Source organism: Mytilus californianus, unplaced genomic scaffold (assembly GCF_021869535.1).
Source record: "Mytilus californianus isolate M0D057914Y unplaced genomic scaffold, xbMytCali1.0.p SCAF_7, whole genome shotgun sequence".
NCBI lineage: Eukaryota > Metazoa > Mollusca > Bivalvia > Mytilida > Mytilidae > Mytilus > Mytilus californianus.
Window position 1 is genome coordinate 99,760,437 of NW_026262723.1, and position 19,854 is coordinate 99,780,290.

The 19,854-nt window shown below is 30.5% G+C and overlaps 1 protein-coding gene across 9 annotated transcripts in view; it reads left to right on the forward strand.

The window, feature by feature from the left end:
* The first annotated feature begins 1,029 nt into the window (after positions 1 to 1,029).
* Positions 1,030 to 19,854, forward strand: part of LOC127707404 (unconventional myosin-XV-like) — a 127,019-nt gene continuing 108,194 nt past the window's right edge. For 5 of the 9 annotated variants that reach the window (XM_052211883.1, XM_052211879.1, XM_052211886.1 and 2 more), the window contains exons 1-2: positions 10,559 to 10,724; positions 13,196 to 13,265. The gene's annotated coding sequence lies outside the window, so the exon portion shown is untranslated. Of the gene's footprint in view, positions 1,173 to 1,226; positions 1,397 to 10,554; positions 10,725 to 13,195; positions 13,266 to 19,854 lie in introns of those variants that run through there. The other 4 variants (XM_052211880.1, XM_052211882.1, XM_052211888.1 and 1 more) reach the window with 4 other exon arrangements.

The window sequence follows — 19,854 nt, forward strand, 5'->3', positions numbered from 1 at the left end:
TATTTAAATTTCAAAATATTTTTTAATCAAATTGATTTAGATCATATCTACAATAGTCATGTCTAGAATGACTAATAGATTACTTACACATCTAATACATGAAAATGATAAAAGAAGAAAATACTTTTCTCTAATGGGCTGGTGTTGGGTATGAAAAATTACAGTCCCAGATAGAGATAAAAGTTTCATGTCACGAGAAAAAAAAAGAGTGTATTTTTCCTTTCCCTATACAGGATACGTTTTTAATTGCTGTCAATATAATTTTGGATTAAAATTCCATGTCATGTGGTAAGACTGATCGAATATACAGATTCAATGTGTAAAACATTATAAAGCAAGTTTAAAGTAAGATTTTATATTGTGGAATGATGTAATATTTACTGCACAAAGGAACAAAAGATGGTATACAATACTCTCGGCTATTGCTAATAGCTCGATAGTTACCAAATTTATTTGCCAATTTTTTAGATGGTTTACAAATGCTTTGATAAACACTGTAAAAAATCATTTTAAAAAGACATGATTTCATTGAAGACCTATCGATTCACTGTGAACATGAAATTCACTTGATTATATCCATATAAAACTTTAATATTCTTAAAACTTCAAAGAAATTTTCAGAAAATATTTAATTGTCTATTTTTAAATAGACTTGCACTATTTATTAAATATACTTTATATAAAGATAGTAACACAATGGAGATTTATAACTGTCAGGTAAAGAGTGGATTACATTGAGAGGATTAGGGATAAAGTCATTGTAATCGTTTCATGCTGTCAATTTAAAAATAATATCTGTTTGACAGTCACTTTATTTGGAAATTGTTTTTGAAAATACCATGTCTTTAAAATTTTAACTTGCCATTTGAAAGTTGTAGACTTGTTTATGGAATAAAGATATTGAAATTAACAATAAAATATTTATATCTTAAAAAACATTGGAAAGTTTTCAAGATGCCTTTCTATTAAATTCCCTTTGATTGGCCTTTGAGAGAATTTATCCTAAGCTCTCACTCCTTTATATTATAGGTGGACTGGGTTATTGATTTAAAATAATGTAGAAAGTGTTTGACAACTCTAGGATTTACTTTGGAAGACTACAAGCACCTGTTTTTTACTCATTGAAGAAAATCGTGGCCTCACCTGGATACCATACCAATTAAAGAGGACAGGTAAATAAATTTATTTGAGATGTCACTTCCTGGTTTTCAATTGCTAATATTATGGTACCGATTCTTTGATGGGACATGATCATGTTAAAGTTACTTAAGCACCAACTACATTGATGCTGGAACAAATATTGATGGTATTGGAAGAAAAATGATTGATCTTTTCTTTGTATAACCATGATAACTATATTGATGTATTGAAGAAATTTTTGTTGAGGCTTGCAGAGGTAATTTAACAGTTTAGGTTTAGTACATACTAGGAATGGTTAATGGGATGTCACAGAACTTTGTAAGATTTTGCATACAACTTAAACATGTTGAAATTTAATTGAAAATTGAAAAAAAAAATTTATTTACTTGTTTTATTTGCTCAAATATGTTTGAGTAAAACCTGAAATTGTAACATATTTGTATAGAAAGCATGTAAAATCAGTAAACAATATTTCCAAAATTTGCAAAGTATTTTAAAATCCAAACTCCTTCTAAACACGTCCATAAAGTTTTCTTGAAAATAGATTTGTTTTTGCAAGATAAATTTCAGTTTAGATAAAGTAAAATAATCATAAGAGTATTGAATTTGTTTTGGGTGTATTAATCATCAAAAATGGATTTATGGCTGTAAAAACACCCCACAACATTGAAAATAGCATAACTAAATGCTGTCAAGTCAAAAGGAATAGTATTTTGAACTTTTTTCGCCACCAACACAGTAACAAATTGTTTTTACATCTTAAACAAAGTTGATTATCAAATTATTATCCATTTTAAAAATCTAGTGATATGTTATTGAGAAATTATGATTTTAAACATTTTTGTTTAAGATTTTCAGTCTGCACCGTGAGTCCGATGCCCCAAACTTGTAAAATTTTATTCGGACCAGTAAGTATTTGCAAAACTTTGTTTAGACACATAAGGAAAATATTATGATATTGGTCTTCAGACTAGTAGTTGGAAAAGGTTTGGTGCAGACTGGATTTTTTTGTGCATTCTATACAAATATGCATCTGTTTTCAGAATTATTTTGAAATATTCATTCAAAAACATATCCAAATATATAAGCAATAAATGCGTGCATTGTTTTGATTTTCGGTTAAGGTTAAACATGCTGAATTTGTTTATGCAAAAACTAGTGCATTCAGAAAAACTTATAAATGTTAGTTTGATCCTGTTTACAGATATGTAACAAAAGTTAAACAAGAGCAATTGAAGATCTGGTTTGAAAATAGTCAAATAAAAGTTCGAATCTGTAGCTTATAGGTGAAGATCACAAGCTTAATTCTATATAATATAGGTTCATGTTAAAGTTCACTAAAAAAATAGTTTCCATTTTATATTTTGAATACCACATGTACAGAATGTAGTTCATCAATGAGACTTTGTGAGATTGTTTACCACCACTAGAAGATGTGTTGTGAATAAGATTGAAGCTATAACATAAAGATTAAGGTCACAAGAATTGTTTAATGTTTACTCATTTTTGTCAGCAAGGTTCCTCGAAATACATGATATTCAATGATGATACTTTGTATAATAATTCACCATCAATAGAAAGTTTGTTGTTAATAAGGTTGAATCTACATTTTAAAGGTCAAGATCACAAATTTCTGGTAATATAGCAGATCCTAGGTCCATGTTTGCAATTTGCTCTGTGATATATTTTGAGAACTGCTTGGAATTCTTTACACAGTTGCAAGAAGGTGAACAGGGTTTGAGTCAATTTTAAGTATAAGGCTACACATTGTGTACACCATTATATTCTATTTTAGTTGAATAAGCATACTCTCTTTGACTGTTATATCACTTGAAAAAAATTGAGAGGAAAGTAATAGATATTTTTTGAAGGACAAGGTAACAAGTTTATGGTTGTTTTAAGTAGAGTCTTTAGGATCATGTTTTATTACTCATAACTGATCCATATCTTATAACTGCTTGGAATTACATACCATAATTTGTAAGGTTGGTTGTGGTTGGAATCAGGCTTGACAGGCATGGTTAACTTTGGTTTTATGTTGTAGACCCTCAGTTCATGTTAAAATATAGTGGTCATTTCAGATATTATTGGGGGGGAAATGAAATTGAATATTCTTGATTGGTACATTTCTTTTGAGCCAATGTGACAAAAAGATGTCTTAAAAAACCCACAACATTCACATTGTAAAAAACCTGCCAAAATGGGTCCGTCATGACCCAATCTCAAATCTGCCTGAATATAGGATTGATAGTTAAAGTTTTGACTTTATACCAAGCAGAATTGTATATACATGTATACCTTTAGTTCACAGGGGGCACCCATTTCTAATCTACTCCTGCAATTTAATTGGATAGAAACCATCCAAATGCACATAATCTAATGCAGGAAGAGAAATTATACACCTATTTATGTCTTTCTATCAATGAAGGATTATTGGTACATAATCATTAGACAATGGGTATTTGGTATTGACCTCTCACTTCAAAGTTTTGACAACTAAACTTATCAAGACCAGATAATTTGTGTGTTTGGACATAAACGTGAGTGTATAACCATAAGGTGTATCACTTTAAGGGGATCTGGGTTGTACTGTCATGACATAGGTGCCTTGAATTTTATTTGATATTGGGCGAAAACTATAATCAGGGGTGTGGAAATATTTGTTGTGAGCACTTGTCCCTGGTCTAGTTAAACTGTAAATTTTACTTGTCTGAAAAAAGTAACTTGCCCTGAATTTCCCAATAAATTTTAAAGTGTTTTACTGTAAGCTTGTATGATTCTTAAAACTGTTTTGTATCATAATATAAATGATGTTTGTGATGTTTGTTTATAAGTATAAAATAAAAGGGGGTATGGGGTTTACATCATTGAATAAATAAATCCAAATGCAAAACAACCAAAAAACATCTAGAAGGCAACTAATGTTTTGTCCATTTCCCCAGACACCTGTTAAATTTACCGTTTCTTTCATCTGACAAGCTTGGTGTTTTGCAGAGCATTGATAGGCCACCAAAGTGTCCCTTCTATCTATTAATTTGCCAACATATGAGTAAGACTTTGATCAGCAAGTTGTGGGTGTTTCCTTCAATTTGTGCAGCAATTTAATATATTTTCAAAGATTTCGTCACTGGTGAGCCAAGTGAAATTTGTAAACCACCACGTCTGGAATTCTTGTTGCCGTGTTTTTTCCACATTCCCTATCTTTCTCAGCCTGTGTTTTCTGTTTTTTTTTTCTTCGACTCGTCATTGTTATTTTCATTCTTTTGTCTTGTTTACCCGGACAAGGTGTTTTTATCAGGTATTAATCCATCTCGATAAAACTCAATCATGAAAAATTAAAATAACACTTCGGTTAGATGGCATATAAAACCTAATCGTCGATCCCGGGTCAATGGAGAAAAATAATGCACTATTTATGAGACCCGGATTCGCATACCTATTTTTTTGGGGGGTTATCGATCTATTTCTGTTTTTGTCGAGCCTTCGACTTTAGTCGAAAAAGCGAGACATAGTGATCCTACATTCCGTCGGCGGCGGCGTCCACAAATATTCACTCTGTGGTTAAAGTTTTTGAAATTTTAATAACTTTCTTAAACTATCCTGGATTTCTACCAAACTTGGACGAGGCTTGTTTATGATCATAAGATAGTATCCAGAAGTAAATTTTTTGAAAATAAAATTCCATTTTTTCCGTATTTTACTTATAAATGGACTTAGATTTTCTGCCAGGAAACAACACATTCACTCTGTGGTTAAAGTTTTTAAAATTTTAATAACTTTCTTATACTATTTTGGATTTGTACCAAACTTGGACAGAAGCTTGTATATGATCAAAAGCTAGTATCTAGAAGGAAATTTTGTAAAAAAAAAAAATCCATTTTTTCTGTATTTTACTTTTAAATGGACTTGGATTTTCTGCCAGGAAACAACGGTTAAAGTTTTTAAAATTTTAATAACTTTCTTATACTATTTTGGATTTTACCAAACTTGGACAGAAGCTTGTTTATGATCAAATGCTAGTATCTAGAAGGAAAATTTGTTTTCTTCCAGTTAACATTACATTCAGTCTGCAGTTAAAGTTTTTAAACATTTATTAGATTCATAAACTATCCTGGATTTTTACCAAACTTGGACAGAAGCTTCTTACAATCAAAAGATAGTATCAAGTGGAATATTTTTATTGATTTACTTCCTCATTTTTGTTGAGCCTGCGATTAACAGAAAAAGCAGGCGAGACACTGGGTTCCGTGGAACCCTTACGATTTTTTTTTAATACTTATCGTCACGAACATTGATGTTTTGACTTAAATATATGTTTTTAACGTTTTGATCATTGGTTTCTTTTACATAAAGTAATACATCTTAATAAGTTGTGAAAATAATTTTATATTTTTGATTAAATTGAATTTTGCCCAGTGTAATTTTTTACTTGTCCACTGGCAACCCAGAACAAAAGATTTACTTGTCCGGTTGTTCAAATGTACGAGTCGGGCATAGCATTTCCACACCCCTGTATAATTGGTATCTAGGATCCTTGCAAAGTATGCTTGTCTGTCAGACCTGGTTCTCCCGACCTTGACCTCATTTCATGGATCAGTGATTGAGGGTCAGTTGTTTGTGGTCATCTCTGTCTCAGATAATAGAAGCATAGGTCAACTATATTTGGTGTATGGAACGATTGTAAGGTGTACATGTCCATCTGGCAGTTTCATCTAAAGTGTCTTCATTTTCATGGTTCATTGGTCAATGTTAAGATTTTGTGGTCTGGTTCATTTCTCAGATGCTATAAGCAAAATGTCAACTATATTTGGTGTGTGGAATAATTGTAAGGTGTACATGTCTGTCTGGCAGGTTCTATCTGACCTTGACCTCATTTACATAGTTCATTGGTCAATGTTAAGTTTTTGTGATTATATCTGTTTCTCAGATACTAGAAGCAATTGGTTGACCATATTTGGTGTATGGAAGAATTGTAAGGTATAACTGTCTGTCTGTCAGATATCATATGACTTTCACCTCATTTTCATTGGTCATTGATAATGTCATGTTTATGTGATACTTGTAGTTAAACCTTTATCTTAAAGACTTTCTATTCAATCATGATCTGATATGCAGGCAAGCCATTTCATTGTGTGTGCTCTTGATTTAAAACAATTCTAGTTCAATACTTGGTCACATTGATGGATTCACCATTGCCAAACAGGAAACACAATTAACACAGCAATGTCTTCTTTGATATACTGATGTCCAAGTTAAAGTATGGACATAAATAGGAAATCGACTGAAAAAACAGATTTAATGGATAAGTAGGTTATGTGTACTGTTGTTTGTCTTTTGGTCCTTTTCTTTTTTTCCATTGCATTGTCAATTAATTCTCAACTTACAAGTTTGAATGTTTCTTTGGTATCTTTCACCTCTCTTTTATGCTTTGATAAAACTGATCTAAATCTAAAGTTTCTTGGATTGTGTGGTATTTATTTCTTAAAGTATGCAAATAGAACATGATTCATAAAGTTAAAGAAAATGTTCACATTGGACTGTGTAAACATGCATTCATTTTGCATTGTCTTATGTCTATCATAATAGTATCAAAATAACAATCACTCTGAAAAGTATACCTTGGAGGACTAATATCACCAAATCATAGTACGTCACATCCGGTTGCATACTTAAAAGGGTAGAAAAAAAATATTCCCTTGAAATTGACAGTTGTAGGAAATTAATCCTACATTTCATTGCAGTAAAAAATGTCTGTGTCATAGACATATATCTTGGGTGTTTCAAAGCACCATTATTTTTTTATTTGATGTTTCTATAGAATATTTAGGAAACTTGAGGTTACATGGTTACTAAAGCATGTACACAGGAAGAAAAAGGGTGAAAATTTGATTGGTTAACTTCCAGTGATGATTATTTTTATGCCCCCGCCGTAGAGGAGGGGGCATTAAGTTTTACCCTTGTCCGTCTGTACGTCCGTATGTACGTCCCAAAATTGGTTTCCATTCTCTAATTTTAGTTTGCCTCAACCAAATGTTATGAAACTTATACACAATGCTTATTACCACAAAACTCAGATCAAGGGTGAATTTTGGTGGCATCACTTTAACCGTTCTAGAGTTATGCCCCTTTACAAATGGAAAAATTGCTAAATTTTTTGTTTCCGTTCTCTAACTTCAGTTTGCCTCAACTAAATGTTATGAAACTTATACACAATTCTTATTACCACAAAACACAGATCAAGTTTGGATTTTGGTGGTGTCGTTCAACTGTTCTAGAGTTATGCCCCTTTATAAATGGAAAAATTGCTGAATTTTTCGTTTCCGTTCTTTAACTTTAGTTTGCCTCAACCAAATGTTATGAAACTTATACACAATGCTTATAACCACAAAACACAGATAAAGGTTTGAATTTTGGTGGCGTCACTTTTGCCGTTCTAGAGTTATGCCTCTCTACAAATGGAAAAATTGCTGAATTTTTTGTTTCCGTTCTCTAACTTCAGTTTGCCTCAACTAAATGTTATGAAACTTATACACAATTCTTATTACCACAAAACACAGATCAAGTTTGGATTTTGGTGGTGTCATTTAACTGTTCTAGAGTTATGCCCCTTTATAAATGGAAAAATTGCTGAATTTTTCGTTTCCGTTCTTTAACTTTAGTTTGCCTCAATCAAATGTTATGAAACTTATACACAATGCTTATAACCACAAAACACAGATAAAGGTTTGAATTTTGGTGGCGTCACTTTTGCCGTTCTAGAGTTATGCCTCTCTACAAATGGAAAAATTGCTGAATTTTTCGTTTCCGTTCTCTTACTTTAGTTTGCCTCAACCAAATGTTATGAAACGTATACACAATGCTTATTACCACAAAACTCAGATCAAGTACAAATTTGGGTAGCGTCACTTTTACAGTTCTTGAGTTATATCCCTTTATAACATTATATGCTAGCAGGGGCATCATCTGTGTCCCATGGACACATTCCCCATTTATCTTATATGCAATGAAACATTATGTGAAGTTTTGTCTTTAGTACTGGACAGGATAAAACTTTACTCATGCCAAGTATTTCTTTATTTGAAACAAAGATGAATTCTGCATAGTTTTTTGAAAAGTGCAAATTTAACAAAGACTAATAGGGGGAAATCAATGGTGGTATTACACCTGGACAGTAAAAGTAATTCTCGTATTTATTTTCATACATCAGCCTAATTAAATTGTTTTACCCACTTAGTCTTATATGAAAGTGAAAGTTATTTGAATCTAACATAGATTTTCACATGTTTATTTCTAAAACTTTTTGACTTGATATAGTTTCCTATTCAGATTTTCAGCATGCAGGAAATTAAAAAGTATACTTAACATTATTTAGTTTAACAATTGTAGCAAACCTTTAACTGATATTCATTCTGGTGTGAAATAACATGTTTTAATAATAAGTAGTTAATGTTTATAACCATTGCATTGCATTCATAGTGTATTTGAAATGTCTTCATTTTTCACAAAAATCAATATTAATTGATAAGGCTAACCACATGTTACAATAAAATTATGTTTTTACTTCTTTTCAAAATCAATGAAGTTAACGGACATTTAAACAGTTCGTATTCTTGGAATTTATGATCACATTTATTTGGAACATGGATTGAAGTCAGAGACTAAACATTTTGAAAAAAGAAATGTGATGTTCTTTACTCAAATTTATCTTTTCAACATTATTTACAGTGAAGGTTTTTATGAATTTAGATCAAAGCATAGAGGCAAGTATTCATATAAGGAGTGATTGCTACAAAACAAAAGGGTACATCTCAATCTAGTTAAAGGACCAACTTAAACTGATGCAAGCAACAAATCCTTGATTTTTTCTCTCTGTTGCATAGAGCTCTTTCCATTCATAATCCAAGTATTGATTGGTTCTGCAAGGTAGGACATATTGCATATTCTAATCAGGGTTTTATAACACCTTTCCATCTGTGTTGATATAACTTCTAAAGATAATAGACATACATGTATTGATAAAAGGAGATGTGAGGTAGAAGTCCAGAAGACAGCAACCCAAAAGCACAATCAACCTTAAAAGACATCCAGAAAACAATGAATCATCTTCAAAAAGAGACAATTGTCAGTACAATATGTCAAGTTCCAAATTGTTCCCAAGTCTCAGAAACATTGTAAATGAACTGAATAGAGACTATCAAATATCTGCCACCAACCCCATATTCCCATTAGGACAAAATAGCCATAGAAATAATTTGTGACAATGGCATTGTCTTTGGGGATATATTTTATATATTTTTACAGGTTTTTGTACTCATTTTTGTGTTTTCATTTACTTTTTGAAACCTGAAGCACGGTTGACCAGTATGATCAAATTCTGCTTAGTGTATAATTGTTTCAAATTTAAGAAATACAAAAAGTAAGAAAATTAAGATTGAGTAAACAAAAACCTCAAGTTGAAAAAAGATGGACAACACAATGGCCAAAATAAAAAAAAACGCAAAATGACAGTTCACTAAACACTACATAGTACATTGAGCAACAAGAACCTAATTGAAAACACGGGTAACTCCGGTGTTCTGGAAGGGTAAGTAGTTCCTGCTCAACCAGTGGCACCTGTGTTCGATGTAAGTGAGGATTCTGTAACATTAATGAGCAGATGATCATAAGAAAAGAACACAAAGTATTTGAAAGTGAAAACTCTTTAAAACTTCAGTCAGCTTCGACTTTCCTACGCAAACTTTGGAAACGGCTTATGATTAGTGTATTTGGGTAGAATATTTACATAAATAGGATTTGTTATATAACAGTGCTTATATTTTCTAATTTAACCCTAATTTTCACTTTAGGAATTAAATTTTCCTCAGATACTTTATAAAGGAACTATGTATCTTTGGTTGAAATCAAGATTGTAGTATATTGGTATTATATCCATAACAGAGAATTTTTACAAGACATATTTTTTTTATGTTTTCTAAGGTATGTTAGAAATAAAACTTTTCTCTGTATTATCATGAAAGATTTTCTTTAACAAGACTTTACATTCACTTTGGTGACCTTACAGAGTATACATAAAAGTTTAATAGTTGTCCACATGTTATAATAAATTGTTTACATTGTAAACAACGATTTGATCAATCCAATTATCACTGGTTAATAATCAATACAAAATTACCTCTCTTCTTCCAAACATTGCCCAGAAGCAATCTTTCACTGCATGATTTAAATGTTTCGTTTCTTACATGTCACGGTCATGTTTAAAATGTGTATTAAAACAATCAAAATTAAACATGTGTGGCATAGACATTGAAATTTAGTTGTGATTATAAACCCGTGAAGAGAACAGAAAAAAACTTGTAATATAAGTATATGCCCCGTCAACCATGTTGAATTCCTAGTATTGTTATTTAAATGTGCTGAAGGTAACTAGCCCTTCTGATTACCTGTGAAGAAACGGTTTCACTTTGTTGATAAGGTCCGTCAAACTTCTGTCTCGGGAATTTTAAAATTCAGTTTTTGATTCTTTATTTGGATTAATTTGTACATTTTTGTTTGGATTAATTCATTTTGTTCATTTCGTTAAAATGGTAAGTTTATGAATTATTAAATGATTATGAATGGAATAAATATTATGAAACATACCTGTTCAGGTATATTTTGACACCTGTAATCAATTCACTAATTATAACTGTCAATAAGTGTTTCTGTTGAAAATGCATGATAGAAAAGGATGAGTTAGTTTGAAGACTTTGGAATTTTAATTTTTTTATAGCTGTTATTAAAATTATATTTTCAGAAAATTAAAAGCAATTTTTACTATTTCATTCTTTTTTTAAATGGCAGGTGTGGCCTTTAAATTTTTTGTTGTCAAGTTTTGATATCAAATTATTGAAGTATGACAGCAAGTATAAAGAAATGTCAGGTACTAAAGTTTAATCTATAACATTGTTTGAAAGTATGAAACATACAAAAGTTGTAATAAAAAAAGACATATACATGATTTCTTTACAGCAATGATTGCTATTTTATTTTATTATTTTATTATTTGGTTTAGACCTGATTTACAGTAAAAACATTGTGGTTTATGTAAAAGTTCAATTTTAAGTTCTTGTATAAGTACATGTACTTTGGTAATTCTGATAGGAATTTAATCAGATTTAAATGACATCATATGATGTAAAGTTTTAAAGGCATTATTTAAAAAAAAACATAATGTTACTTAATTTGATAGGAACTTAATTTTGCCTGCGAATTTGTTTGTACTTGAACATGAAATATTAAAGTACTCAATGAAATAATCTGCTGATTAAACATGTATGATTTCTTAGTCTGACTTGGAAATTTGATGAAATTTGAAACTTTGAACATCACTGTTTAATTTATTTGAAATAAGTAAATTACTTTTAAATTGAAGTTTCATTATAACAGGTAGATCAAATATCCTGTTAAATAAGTTTAAATTTATTTTTTTATATAAAAATCACACTTGTGTCTTGATAAATGAATTTTCCTACCCCAAATCAACAACTGAAATTAAAGATGTGTCTGAAAAAGTAAGAATTTTGCTATTAAACACACAAGTAAAGAGTTAACATTCTATACATTTTCACCAACACACAAGAACATAATTTCCAGTTAATTGTGAAATGTTACAGTTTTGAATTAATTACTTTTTTCAGTTAGATGAAGAATATGTAAAGACATTTGTATTATCTTCAATATCAAATAATTTCTTTTTTGTGCATCATAAATGCTTTTCATAAATATTTTAACAGCCTATAGTTGCTCACATCTACGTCACTTGGTTGGTCTCTGGTGGATAGTTGTATCATTGGCAATCATACCACATCTTATTTTTTTTTATTAAGTTTGTAAGTGAGACCGTTAATTAATGGATTTATTTCATTGAAAAAATGATTGTTTTGATACTTTTTTTATTCTGGAAACTTTTTGACATAATCAAATTACTTGATAATTCAATTAAGTAATTATTACACATTGAAGCAAACCACTTATTGATTCAATAACTGTAAGCAGACTCTCATTGGTTTTCAAATAGAATAAATTTATCTGTGGAATTATTTATAAGGTTATGATAGCAAAAGATCTATTAACACAGTTAAGTTTAGTCCACTTTCCTACAGTAAACAAATTTTTTATATGTATACATTTGTTACGACACTTATAAAAAAAATTTTGACAGACTTTTTTTAAGAAATTAACTAACGTTTTCTAATTTTGATAAAGAACACAGAGAAAGAAGGAGGGGGGGGGGGGAGGGGAGGGCAATTGACCCGTGACCTGTTCCTAGCTGATGAACAAAGTACATTCTGTATAGAAATAAAAAGATGCTGTATAATTATCATTGAGACAACTATCCAACAATTAAAGCACATTGAAGATAACCTGCACAATTTATATTCTGTATGTGCAAAATGTATGACCCTATATTATGATTTTGGATGACTATTGGCATGAAAACAAGTTGCTCTTAGATGGTAGTTTTATTTTTATTCAACTTTTAAAATTTATCCTAATTTCTGATATCTCTTTTAGGTTTTTTGAAATTAATGAAAATTTTATAAATAAAGGTTTTCTCTCTAATTATAACATAGATTACATGAAAGTTGAATTACATTTTGATCTCACAAAGGTTTTATTTGTTTCAGAACCAGGAAATTGCTTTGATTGATATTATCTGTTTAAATTACAGAGCAGTAATAAAGTTCGTCACAAGTTTGTCATAAGTCCATCATTGAACCAACAATTTCAGAATTATCAAGGTTTTGTCAAAATGTATAATGTCATTTATGTTACATATGGAAAAAAGCAGGTTGACAAATTACTTATCAATTTCCTTGTAATGAACAATTTCTCTAACAAAACTTTTTTGAATTTCTTTGTTTTTGCAACTGGTCGATCAGATGTGAACTGACAGGCAATAATCTGAATTCTTTTATAGATGAAGAAGTACAGATGACCTCTATAGATTGATGTCAATTTCATTATGACATTGTCATAAAACTCTTTGATCATATCTGTGTTGTTATTATTGTAGATGTAATTGATACAAAGTGAAATGGACATGATTGACAAGCACCTGTCACCAATCTACAGGTAAACTCCAGGTAAGATGTAATTAAATTTGACATTGATTAGGGGAAGGACTTCCTTGAAATTGAAAAAAAAATGTAAATGTTTGAAAAATATAAAAAAATGTACCTGATTTGAACCTTTTAAAAGACCCCAAGTGTGACTTGGGAATAGAAATAGGTCACTCTTTGTCTTCTTACTACCAGCAGTATAACCCTTGCCATAGTGGGGGGTCAGCTTGGTTGTGCAGGATGTATAAATAGCAGCCACATCCAGTCAGAAAAGTTTCAGTCTCTATCCTATTTATCCTCATTTTCCAGTGGCAGTCCAAATATCCTACCTTTCTTCCCAGTTGACCTTTTACAGGATCTTCTTGTATGTATTGGTAATTTGTTCTCGTCTTGAACATGCATGAAATATTTACCAATGGACATTAAGCAACCAACAATCAATCATTGAACCTTAGGGACATTTTGTAGATGTATATGTATAGTTTTAACCCTTTGGGATTTAGAGTGCTCATTGATGCTAGTTTCACAAATAAAACATGAAGCAAGTATTAACAAAAAAAAAATTAAGTTTGGAATTTATTGAAATTATCAAGACTAAAGACAAAATAAATCAAATACTAGACTGTGACAACTAAAACAAAGTACAGAGGGTAAATAAAGATGTAAACAACTTAAACAAAATCCAGGGATCAGAATTCAACAGCTTAAATAGAATTCAGAGATCAATACTAGACTGGAATAACTCAAATAGAAATCAAGAGGTCAGAACAAGCAGACAACAACAACAGAGGCCAATGATCGGCAGACTGAAATCTAGAGTACAGTACATAGCAGACGACAGACAAAAAAGAGAGCAGTACTATGTAGACAAATAAATGACTAATAATTTGAGAATTTACTGTACAACTTGCAGAAAACCAGGAGTGATATATGCATTCATCCTGCTTTGCATGATGCATTCATTACACCTTGTACTGGTCAAAGCAAGTAATGATAATTTTTTGATTAAATTAAGGGAAGCAAAAACACTGAGAATAGCATGTGTTTCCAACAATATAAAGATGAATGTTTTATAATCAGTCAGAAACAACATACATGTGCTTACATTAAATTCAAATGCTTACAAATATCACGTAAAGTACTGTATCACACTGAAGTAATGAACTGCCTTGAATATAATAGTTCTCTACTTCAGCTTGCATGAATAATGAAAACTCAGTATGCATTACATGTAGAAAAAATACTGATTGATTGATATCGACATTAAAGGTATTTTGTTCTAAAGGTTGAAAAAACATTTTATATTTTACGTGAAATATGGACTAATTTCAGTAAGCCTCCTATCTTTACAAAAGCTTAATTTTTCTTGATCAACATATCTAGTATTGTTTGCTGAATAAGCAAATTTTAGGCTTTTCTTTATTTATTGGATTCCAACATTGGTTAGAAAAATCAACCAGATTATGCTGAAATGTAATATGATTTTTTTATATCAGTAGCACTGCCAAGTTGTCATAAATATTTATGGTGTATAATATTGTTTGTAAACTTGGCATGTTGCTCATTGAAGGATACTTCACAATTCAAACAAATATCAATGATCATTTTATCACCACTTATGTAAAGTCATACTGTATATTAAAGTTATCAGAGCATGAATATCCTCATGAATCGGGTAGATGTCTATTTGTTTAAGAAAATATTTAGACTCCAATACTTATATATTCATATTTTGTATTAGTATTATCTTGTCTACTATGTACTGTATGTGCTGTCATTCTTTTGTATCATTGTTAGAATATCAGTAATGTCAAATCTCAGGTTAAAGTAAGAAACAAACAAATTATCAACAAGAAATTTGAATATATATTTTGACAATTAGAATCCTTTACACATATAACCATTTTTTTTTGTATTTCTCAAATCCAGAATTATGTGTGTTTAATTGGATTGATTTATTTGACAACCTTTATATATTTTTCTTAAAGTTCTCTACAGTAACCTATTCCAGCAGCTCATCTCTACCAGTCATTACATAGTAGGTGCCCCTTCCTGGGTAAATGATACTTTGTAAAAATATAAAAATGAATAATTGAAAATGGGATATTGGGTTGGCACAACTAAAACATACATATATCAAAGGAGGGGTCTCAGTGGCTATGTGGTCTTAGTAGATCATCTATATTGACCACAAGCCTGTGAACTCTGATTTTTTTAGTTCAAACCCTGCCTATGGGAAGGTGTGTTTGACCCTGATCTCAATTGACAAATATAGCCAGCTTTCCTGCAGGAGGTTGTGGTTCTCACCAGGCACTCTGACTGTCTCTTCCAATACTGGCCACCTTGATATAGCTAAGGTCGCTGAAAGTGGTATAAAACACAAACAAAAAAAATTATATATATAAAAAGAACAGTACTTATTGCTGTTCTTCATCTTGCAGTTGCCAGATGGTCTTCAACTATTAGCTGAGGAAGTCTTGCCTTCCATCAATGTCAATTTGATCCCTATTATTGGCTAAATTAATATTGTTTCAACTGATTGATAACTGATTATTGAATGATGATTCTATTTGTTAGATTTGAAATAAATTGAATGGTAGGTACACGATGTATGAGTTCTAGATTTATCTTTAAAGTCAGATTGAGTTGAGAAACACTGTCCATTCCAGTTATTGTCAGTCATCATTTCCAAAAGATTCTGCATCTTCTATAAAGCTTGATTTGGAAGCAGACTGATTTATGGCATGATAAGCTACATTTAACAGAACTTATGTACATATTTAGATTTGTTACTTAAAATTGGGTATATCTTTTTCAACATTTTATTTGTAAAGATATTTTATTCTGTGAACTTTCTAGTAATGTATTAAGTTCAGTTCAGCTTTAAAGGAAAATTTTTCTAGAACATCTTTTAAGGATATTATCTCCTCTGTTTCAAAATAACAAGCTTTTTAAGCAATCGAAATTTTGACGGGAAATGATCTTTCTAGACTTTTCATACATTTAGCACTTGCACCTTTTTTCTTTTAAAAACTATGAAAAAATGGATTTTATAAGATTTTCAAAAACGAGTTTTAAAACTTTATATTGTTAAATTTTGAAAAGAAAAGTAGGGGTTAGCGGGCAACATTTTTTATGGCACTATATTGATAAAACTAGAGGATTACGAATATCTGAATTGAAGAGTCAAAAACAAGAGTAGATAACATCTTAATATATTTTTGACAGTGTATCACAGATGATCTCTTGTAAACTATTACATGGTAACTCTCAAACAGTTTTCTCATTGATTATTTTTTCTATATTGTGTGTAAAGGTTTACCTTGGGTACTTATCTTTGTTCTAGGGTTATAGTAATTCTAAAGAAAATGTATGTTTAGCATATGGGATGTCTATGCAGAATAATTGCATAATTAACAGTAAAAAGTATATGTTTGTTTTGCATGTAATTACGTAAATTATTTTGACATGTCATGGTGTAATTAAGTAATTAAACTTTCACTTTTTAAGAAATTTCATGCATTTGAAGTTATAATACTGCAAGAATGATTATTTCATGTACAAAAAATGGAGAGCAGATACTGAAATAAGTTTACTACATTAAGACTAATGTTACTGCAATAATCATTTTAAATTTTGAAACCTAAAATTCATATGATAGGTTATGATGTACCTTTAAAAGATTTTTTAAATGATTTTATACAGTTTCATGCTTTGGTTAAGCTAAGGAGCAGTATGTAAACAAGTATTGGGAATACCTTTGTGGTTAACATAGGGGAAAGTCCAACATATCATATATATTTTGTGTTTATGGTAAAATGAGCTGAAAGAATTGAATTAAGACTAAGTCTGCAGTAAGTAGTCAAATTGTACTAAGACTGAGGTTGCAATTCATTCAGGGAAAGTTGATATAGATGGTTTTAGCTGTCCTGTTGAGGCCCTTTTGATTTAGACATTTTTTACTGTCTTGTTGAGGCCCTTTTGATTTAGACCGTTTTGGTTGTCCTGTTGAGGTCCTTTTGATTTAGACATTTTTGACTGTCTTGTTGATGGCCTTTTGATATAGACCGTATTGACTGTCCTGTTGAGAACCTTTTGATATAGAAGGTTTTGGCTGTCCTATTGAGGTCCTTTTGATATCTATAGATGGTTTTAGCTGTCCTGTTGAGGTCCTTTTGATTTAGATGGTTTTAGCTGTCCTGTTGAGGTCCTTTTGATTTAGATTTTTTTTTACTGTCTTGTTGAGGCCCTTTTGATTTAGACCGTTTTGGCTGTCCTGTTGAGACCCTTTTGATATAGACGGTTTTAGCTGTCCTGTTGAGGTCCTTTTTATATCTATAGATGGTTTTAGCTGTCCTGTTGAGGTCCTTTTGATTTAGATGGTTTTAGCTGTCCTGTTGAGGTCCTTTTGATATAGATGATTTTAGCTGTCCTGTTGAGGTCCTTTTTATTTAGATAATTTTAGATGTCCTGTTGAGGTCCTTTTGATTTAGACGGTTTTAGCTGTCTGTTGAAGCCCTTTTAATTTAGATGGTTATGGCTGTCCTGTTGAGGCCCTTTTGATTTAGACGGTTTTTGGATGTCCTGTTGAGGTCCTTTTGATTTAGACAGTTTTTGCTGTCCTGTTGAGGCTATTTTGATTTAGATCCTTTTAAAGGTTTTATATTTTTGAATTTTCAAACTCTTGGTCTGAAGAGTACCAGATGAAGATTATTATACAATTGTAATGGGCAAGGAAATTTGTTTTTAGCACACTATAGAAAATTTGCACCATTTTTTTTTTAATACATTGAGACAGACTTTTTACTCAATCTTAGAAAACACCAACTTTAAAGCTTTTCTTTCAGTGTTTAAGCTTTAGTTTATATATACATGTACAATGATTAAAAAGAAAAATATTTAGTTTCAATCAGTAGAATAGTTTGTACTCTTGAATAAGATAATACCCTAACATTTCACCAGTGGCTACCTAATTTACAGATTATGTTGATCCAATGTAGAGGCAATACTTTCTTGTTTACACATCTTTGAAGCATATCTTTCAACTATTTGAAAATTGTCAGTATAAACACACTTAGAATCTAAACATAGAAATTATATTAAAAATTTTTGTATACACAGTCAAACATTTGAACTAGGGATATGAAGCAATTAAAGATAAACTTTGCCGTTAAATTTTTAAGAATTTTGTTTGATCATATAGATTGAAGCATATATTTAAAAACCTTTCAACTACATGTATTTCTGTCTATGATATTATGCAATGTTTACCAATCCTTTAAGTCACCACAAATTATAGATGTAATTTTTTGTCGCTGAATGAGGTGTTTTGGTAAATGTAAACAGTGATCCTGTTGTCCGACTGTCATGTTATCAAGTTTTTACCATTTTATGATCAATTTTTTACATGCATACATTCTTAGAACTTATGTTTTTTAAAATATTATCTTAATTATTCAACTTGTTTAAAAATTGTTCATTTAAATTTATAATTACATTTGTTCTGAATTTCATAACGCAATTCAAAAACCCCTGTTTATGTCATGTCGTACATGCAAGAAGGTGCCTATGGGTTATTTTTGGGTTGTATCTTTTTTCCACTGATTTTTTAAATGTTTTTGTCTAGGCCTTCACTTGTATTTCAGCAGATAACTATAGATGCTAAATTCAGGAGTAAACATTAATTTTATATCATTGTGAAATCACACTTTTACTTATATATTCTTTATCTACATATCCCCTTTTATGACCCTCATTTAAGTTAGACTAACAATTTTTCTGGGTTTTTTCATTGTTTATAATTTTTATTCTGTATTGTTTGTTATTTAAGTTTATTCAACAACAGCTTTTACACTTTTTTTGTGTTTTTTTTAAATTGTTTTTCACCTTTTTATTGTAGGTAATGTCTGACTTTTCGAATAGACAATTTATTATAACTGGAGTAATGTATTTTAATGGAAATACAGTAATTCATTTGGAAATTTCTCAGTTTGAGATACCCACTGTAAATTTTCTTTTTTGTTGATGATCGTACGGATCAAGTACGAAAAACTTTTTGAAGATTACTTTCCGGCGCATGCCTGTTTGAGGTTGCTATAAAGTTAATTTACATTTTTATGCAACAAAATGTTCTGAAATTTTTATACAGTCCTTATTACCACCAAACACAGATCAAGTTCGAATTAGGGTGGCTTCACTTTGACAGTTCTTGACTTATGTCCCTATATAAATGGAAAAATTGGTGTTAGCCCATTACAGTTTGTTATTGAACAAGAGAGCACTCAAACACCAAAGCAATCTCCAATGACAACATACAGAAACAAATGTCATTAAGTTTCAAAGAAAACAAAACTTCAGTAGGTATGAATTAGTACATTGACTTTTGTATATATTTACGAGTTGGGCATCTGTGTCCAATGGACACATTCTTCTTTTATTTATGAACTTTACAATTTTTATTGAACTTTTAATTTCTTTATATTTTTTATATGTTTTTTTTTATTATATTAAGATGAAAACAATAAGCACCTTTAGTTTATGTGATAGAATGTTTTAAGGAGGACTTGATGAGTGAGTGCATCCTTAAAGTTGTCAGTGTAATTTTGGTTTAAAT